This window comes from Lichenostomus cassidix, chromosome 2, assembly GCF_008360975.1.
Source record: "Lichenostomus cassidix isolate B80296 chromosome 2, HeHo_3.0, whole genome shotgun sequence".
NCBI classification, from domain to species: Eukaryota; Metazoa; Chordata; class Aves; order Passeriformes; family Meliphagidae; genus Lichenostomus; species Lichenostomus cassidix.
The window spans coordinates 108,853,366-108,861,383 of NC_139482.1; the positions used below are offsets into that span (position 1 = coordinate 108,853,366).

The 8,018-nt window shown below is 38.1% G+C and overlaps 1 non-coding gene across 1 annotated transcript; it reads right to left on the reverse strand.

Annotated features, from left to right (window-relative positions):
• Positions 1 to 7,567: 7,567 nt before the first annotated feature.
• TRNAG-CCC (transfer RNA glycine (anticodon CCC)) lies at positions 7,568 to 7,638 on the reverse strand. Its single transcript has one exon. It is a non-coding gene; the product is annotated as a tRNA-Gly (tRNA).
• Between the last annotated feature and the right edge of the window lie 380 nt (positions 7,639 to 8,018).

The window sequence follows — 8,018 nt, forward strand, 5'->3', positions numbered from 1 at the left end:
AAATAGTACATAAAGTGTTTGTGTGTATATAGTTCCAAGGCAACTCCATAGAAATGACAGCCTAACCTTTGAGATTAAACATACTTCGAAAAAGCATTACAACATTAAATGTACTTCAATGCAAGCATTAAATTATTCACCCCTACACCATTTAATTTTTACTTCATAATACTTCTCTTTTTTTGTTCCACTTGTTGTTCAGTTTGCTTCTGCTCTTTATCTAGCTCATGTACACTCTGATCCAAATAGGAGACCTTCTGCAGAATTTATGCATAAATAGGTGTGTTAGTATTCAAACATTTTTGCCCTGCATCTATAGATGTCAGAAAAAAAGCATTAATCATTAAATTTCACAATTACCATTCTTAAGCTTACTTTGGCTTTCCCTTCCATGCCCATTTTTTCATCATGTAGGTTAATATACTCTATGCTTTGAGCAATAAAGTGCACTTTTAAAATAGAAAATACCTGTACTGCTTCATAAAATGTTTTTCATCTTGCAGGAAAAGGAAAAATCACATATAGTTCTGAAGTCAGAATATATATTTTTAATAGCTTCCATGGGATGCATATAACAGGCAAAATAGAAGTTTATTAATTATTATCACCACCTTATGTAAAATACAGCTAAGGACAGCCAACGAGGAGGAAGAAGAAAATAATATATTACAATATCTCATTTTTCTCATTTTCATTAATCCACTCTATTATTAATTGGCACCTTAAGAAAAATGGTTCTTGTCTATTGTATTAATTTCATTTTCATCATTAACATGAGCACCAAATATTAAATGAGAGAAACCATCATTAATACATGTAGTAAAGGAAATCTTGCATTAATAAATATGCTTAAATAAATTACATAATATTTATACTATTTAAAGTTTAAAATTCCATGTAGAAGATAAAAACAAATTAAAATAAGTATTCATATTTTCATTCTGAAAATCTTTAATCAATGAGAAAGTTCTCCCTGGAAATTACACTATGTTTTGGAAACCATTTGCATTCAAATCTGCTTGTGCAAACTCTTTCTCCAAGCTTTTAACACAGAAGGAAATACAAGTGTAGACCGTGATGTATACCTTACACCACACCTCTCTAGGTTTCCAGGGAACTAATGATGTGATCTTTGTCACTTGTTTCTACTTAGTTTCAGCTGGGGAAGGGCTAGCAACATTAGTCACTGCCATTAATGCCTTGTTTTGAAAATACTATTAGCTATTAGAAGAATCTTCTTTTTTAAAAAAATTTTTCAATTTGACTTATTAAACCTGCATTAAAAATAAACTACCACATAATCCATTACCTGAACTCAAAATGTTCAACATGCCCCATCTCTCATCCAAAAGGTGGGAAGTATTGCTGCATGCAGACTGTGCTAAGAGCCCTTCAAATAGAGTAACACTAAAAACCTGGAGATGATATCCCATGACAAGCTCTCTACTAGCAGTTGGATAACTCAACTATGACAGACTGATTCTGCAACAAAACACCCTTCTTGCTGATGCAGCAGAAATTCTTGTATCTGGGCTTTGAGAAAAATACAAAATCCTGTATCTACACTGAATAGGCTCAATAGATGTTGATACTTGAATGTTCTCTAACAAGTACATGGCTTTCAGAAAACTCCCTGTCTTGACTAATAGCTAGTTTTGCTACTCTGTTTCACTTATGACAAAAGACTGAAAACAAATTAAATTTTTCCCATCTTTCCAGTTGTGTTCAGAGCAATTTCCCAAAAGAAGAAAAGGAAAAAGCACCTGCTTAGGAAAAAGACATACAAGAAGTCTAAAGACTAAAGTCTAAAGTGTTTTTTTCTAACAATGACAAAAAATGTTAGTGACTGGTCCAGATTCTACTACTTTTACCTCATGGCTGTCCTGAAATATATCTTTACTACTAAATCAGCTACTTAACTCTCAATTTCTTCAATGCTCTTCATATCTTCATAGAATCATAGAATTTTAAGGGACCTTAAAGATTACCTAGTTTCAACCTACTCTTTTCAAAATGTAATGGTTGGTGGTAAATAACTCCTTTTTCGGGTTTTCAATCATAGTCTACAAACACAGTGATGCTTAGTGGGGGTATTTCAAGCAGGAAATGCAGCAAAATTTCTGAATTCCTGAAGAATGGCACAGTATCAGGTAAAGCTACAGATAATGTTCCAAGTGACAACAGCTGGTAGATGGAATGGACAAGCTTCCCAGAAAACCACTAACATTTCTGGGTCTCTGTCTCATTAGAAGATCCCCTTCGGTTGTTTCAGAAAAGAGTCTCATCTAACCTGTTCTGTACTTTGACCATCGCTAGCAAATGATAGCTTTTGCACTTTCAACAGCCTTTGACATCATCATTAAATTTTGTTCTAATAGGAAGAAAAAGCCCCTTGACAGCAAAGATGTGAATGTTGTCTAACACACAGAAATAGGGCTTTGGAAGAAAAATGGGAGAAAAAGGCTCAGTTGAAACAGAACTTAAAAACCAGCCTAAAAGAAGTACAACATGCATCTCAAGAACCCTTTTATAATGAGAAAACATGAACTTTAATAAAAAAACCCTCCATCTTGAGATCAAAATTTACTTCCCACTAGGATAGTGTTCTTTGGTTTCTGTCTGTAAAAAGAAAGAAGGCAGGCTAAAAATGCCACTAAGGATCTTGGTCAAGAATCAAGTGAAGAAAAAGGAGCCTTTTAGTTTAAATGAGTAATCAAAAAGAATCACTACTGAATAGAAAAATGGGAAGAAGATATCTGGAATAAAGCCTATCATGCTGCGTCAGTCAGGTCCAGAAGTGTTCCCTTCAGCCTTCTCTGAAGCAAAGCAGGAGAGTCAGAGAGAAGTTGTGCATCAGCCACAGTTGCATGTGATGGAGACCTTGTGCTCCACCTGGCTTAGAAGAGTACCATTCAACACTTTCTGCCAATGTCTTGGACAAACAGGAATTTCAAGATCTCTCTTAGGGCTTACCTTTCTAGAAATGGGACCTCTTGATATCCAGTTCTGTCCTGAGTTCTTGCCCGGTTCAAACTCACAGAATGGAAGAGAACAGGTTTTGTAGCAAAAGCAAATGGAGATTGCTACTGTTAAAAAAAAATGTTCAGACTTTTCTCTCCAAAAAAAAAAAAAGAATAAAAATCTCTGAAGGACTTCTGGTCATCACAGTAAATCCAACAAAATCCTGTTCTAAAGAAAAATAGCTTCTGACAGCTCTCAGAGTAAATCTCTCCTATCTGAGACCACTGCAAAAGGACTCAAATGGGGTTCCAGCTCAAGTACTTATAGTAAAAGATTGCAATGCCTCCCTCCAGTTTTGTCTTGCTCTTCTGATCCCACAAGACGTTGGAACTTTTCAGAACACTCACAGCATGGGAGTATTCATTTCAGGATGAGCAAGAAGGAACAACTGAGCCAAAAATCCTTTATTACATAAAGGTAAGTGTGGGACTATTAATGGTAAAGATATTTTTCCCAGAGGTATTATAGGTCTCCTTTATAGGAAGAAAGAGATGGTGAATCTCAATGGCACTCACCTACAAACTATGAGAAAGCTCTCAGGATGCCTTATACACTGCTGTGCTAATAATGCATCACAGGAGATCTTTACCAGTTATTAGAAGGAGTTTGGATGAGAAGAAAGGATTTAATTTTACTGTTTATGTGGTATCAAGTTTTACATAAGAAAAAGGCCAAGTTTTTACTTTTTGCAAGAGATCTGTGTGCAGCCAGCACTGGCTAATGGAGCAGAAATTCCCCTGCAGCCCATGGTGAGGCAGCTGTGCTCCTGCAGCCCATGGAGGCCCACAGGGAGCAGAGATCCACCTGCAGCCTGTGGAGAACCCCACGTTGGAGCAGTTGGGTGCCTGAGAGGAGGCAGTGAACCTGTGGGAATCCTGCACTGAACAGGCTGCATGAAGGACCTGTGGATCTGTGGAGAAAGGAGCCCACAACAGACCAGGTTTGCAGGCAGTTCCGATTCTGAGAACCCGCCCTGGAGCAGTCAGTTCCTGAAACACAGCACCCTGTGGAAGGGACACATGCTGGAGCAGTTTGTGAAGAACTGGAGTCCATGGGAAGGACTCATGCAAGACAATATCATGGAAGAATACCTCACTGTCTTTTGGGAGAGACTCCACACCGAGCAGGGGAAGGATGTGAGGAGTCTTCCTGCTGAGGAGAAAGGAGCATCAGAGACAACATGTGATGAACTGACCATGGTTTCTCTTCCATCCGCATCCCCTTGTGCCGCTCTGGGGAAGGAGGTAGGGAAAACCTGAAGTCAATTAAGCCCAGGAAGAAGGAAGGGATGAGGAGAAAGTGCTTTAAAATTTGTTTTACTTCTCATTATCATGGTCTGATTATGTTGTTAATAAATTCAACTGATATCCCCTTGTTCAGTCTGTTTTGCTTGTTAAAGTGGTCAGAGAGTGATCTCTCCCAGTCCTTATATCATCTTATTAACCCATTGTTATATTTCCTGTCCCCTGTCCAAATGGAAAGATAAGTGAGCAGCTTGGTGTTGCAAAAACAGCTTAAAGAACAACAAAATCCAAAAAGTAACACTGTAGCTTTTTAAAATTCTTTTAAAAGAAATTTAAAAAGACGTTTTATAAAAATTATATTATTGAAAATTTCATATTCAACATCTAAAAGTAAAACACTTCCAAGCCAGAGGGAGATTACTTAAGGATATCATATTGGAGGCTCAAATGGCATGTAAGCCTGGCATTGACAGACACTTTGGAAATATCAAAAAGAAAATCAATGTCATTAACAGAAGGGAAACTATAACTAGCAAGGCAAAAAGCTGAAATTTTGTCTAAAAGAAGAAAACAGAAAATATCCTGAATTTTGCTTATTTAAATACAAAAATACAATCAGGCAAGCTTAATTAGAGGATTTGGAAAAATCTGCAAGATACATAAACCAAGGACCTTTCCAAACACATCTGATAGGAAATCTGCAAGAGACAACATAAGGCAAACAGATGATAAGAAGGACTTAGAGACATCTAACCATGAACACTCAGGAAACAAAGTATAATAGGGGGGAAAAACCCAAATTCCAAAACAGATAAAATCTGTAAAGTCCTGAGAAGCAAAATCATAATGTGAATTGCTATGAAAAAAAGAATTAGCTTACATGTGGAAAACTTGATGCATAGAAGAGGAATTAGCATGGCTGGGCATCAGTGCCTCAAAATTCATCAGTTTTCTGAAGGATTCAGTTAGAATATGAGAAGAGATATCTGGGTGATGTCCCAGATGGAGGGAGTCTACTTGGACTCCTAAGTGGTATTTGATAAATGCATTTTAATAAGAGGATTTAAGACAGCAAAAAGGCAGGGCTTTATCTGAATCACCTCTAAAACCCTAATTTCTAAGACTAATAACTAACAATCCTTAAATACTTAAACCATAAGATGCCCCTGATTGTACAGTTGCCCATTCATTTGTGCAAATATTTCAGCTCACAACACTGTCCTCCAACTTGCCTTTGTGCCACTAAGCACCACCCTCTGGGCTTGGCCATTCAGCTAATTTTCAGTTCACCTCACTGTCTGCTCATCCAGCCCTTGGATCAACAGCTTGTCTGTGAGGATCTTAATGAGAGACACTGTAAGTCCAGGCAGACAATGTCCACTGCTCTCCCCTTGCCTACCAGGCCAGTCATTTCTGTTTGATAACAGAAGGTTATCAGAAGGTTATCAAACTGGTCAAGCACAACACTTCTTTGGTGAATCCATGCACACTACTCATGATGACATTCTTGTCCTTGTGAAACCCGCCTGGAAAATGTTGTCCAGGATTTGCTGCTCCATCGCTTTTCAGTGTATTGAGGTGAGGCTGACTATGCTTTAGATCCCTGGGTTCTCCTCCTTGCCTTTCTTGAACATAGGAGTGACATTTTCCTTCCTCCAGTCCAGAAGCACTTCTCCCAGTCACAAGTTTCCTCAGCACTTTTGGGGCATCCCATTAAGACCCATGGAATTATGGTTGTCCAGTCTGAATAAGTATTTCCTGATCTGATTCCCTTCCACAAAGGATATGTATTCCTTTCTTCAGCCTTTCCCCTTGGTGTCTGGGGCCCAGGATTCCTAAAGGCTGGCTCTTGCAGAAAAGACCAAAGCAAAAAAAGGCATTTAGTACTGCAGCCTTTGCCATGTCCTGTGCCATCAGGTTCCCTGCCTCATGCAGCCTGCAGCCTTCCTTTTCTGACGTCTGCACTTAGAGAAATCCTTCTTGTTGCCTTTGGTATCTCTTGCCTGGTTCAATTCCATTTTGGCTTCAGCTTTTCCAACTGCATCTCTGCATGCTCATACAATGTTGCTGTATTTCTCCCAGGTTACTGTCCCTGATTCCACTTTCTATATTCCACCTTCTATGTTCTTCCTTTTTGCACCTGAGTTTTGCCTGGAGCTCCTTGCTCATCCATGCAAGCCTCCTGGCATTTTTGCCTGACTTCCTACTCATTGGAATGGACTGCTCTTGTGTTTGAAGGAGATGATATTTGAATACTAAACAGCTTTTTTTGGCCCCTCTTCCAAAATATAATATAAAACCATCAATTTTGGATGAGAAGAAAGTGTCAAAAACAGCCCTTTTATCTGAAAGTGTTAAATTGGTCAAAGAGTCTCAGTTCATCTCTTTTATGATAAATGGCCACATATAGGATATTTCATACCAGTGCAGTGGTACAGGTTAGGTGTATGGTGGATAAATTCAAATAACAAGTAAGTTACTATTTGCAGATTTCTTAGGTCATGTAAAACAATTAATTTGTGTAAAAGCAAATTTCCAGTAGAAGTGAACTCTTAAACAGAAGCCAACTTAAACTACCAATTACACTGTTGGATTACGCAGAAAAATCCATACTGAATCAACTACAAAAAACCTACAGATAAACGCTGATATTGCTTTGATTGACAGAATACAACCTCTGTAACCTTAAAACTTATTATTTCTCAGTTTCTTTGTAGAAGAACTGGTCACTGAAAAATAAACTGCTGTTACCACTGAGTTTCCACTGATACATTCTAGAGAATGATAAACCTAGTTGGTATTGTAAGGACCTTCATAGGATATACAACTTTGCTTCTGATACTTAATCTGCACAACTGATCCCACATCAGGCCAGAACTTTCCCTTACCTGAATTAGTGGCCAGAATATTTCTGTCAAAGCTTCCTTACTACAGAGTAAGCAAAAAAATTAGCTTACTTAAAGAAGGGAAGCATAATTTGCTTTACAAAACCAAAACGTTTTCTAACTGGTCAAGGACTAAGCATCATGAGTCACTTCATACATGCACAGACACTGTCTGCACATTTCACTTTCAGTGCATATGAACTGCAGGTTGCTAAATATACAGTCTTACAGTATAAATAGTCCTTAAAATAGCTGTAAGAGAGTGCAAGCTCACAGAAACTTAATTACCCTGACCAAAATTCAAGTTACAAAAAGCACAGAGGAAGAGAAAAATCCATATTGCCTATATGTATCTTGATGAACAACACCTGACATGTAGTATAGGCACTACACAGGCTGGGAGCCAAGGATTTTCCATGCACCAGCTGGGAATCGAACCCAGGTCACAAGAATGGGAACCTTGCATGATACCACTACACCACTGGTGCTTCCCTGCAGCCTTCAGAGAATCAAATGGATAATCATTTAGTGTCACTTCACTCTAATCCACCTCAAGGGATCCATTAACAAGAAACTCAGTTACTCTGCCTCAGAGATGAGTCATAACAAGGTCAGTGTAGGGAAAAGAATTTTCTGCCAGAAAAGAATTACCTGAAGAACATAACACATATCCTAAAATACTGACAAAAAGGCACTGGACAATTAATTGCCTTTCATAGGGAAGTTTTGAAAGAGCCAACATGAAAAACCCTAGAAAAGTCTTCTGCTTCTTTCTTAAGTATAAGTAAAGCCAATCTTCTTTTGGGGAAGACAATGATTAAATAGCTTCACAGATTTCTTCCAAAATGTCTATGGCTATAAAAAGACT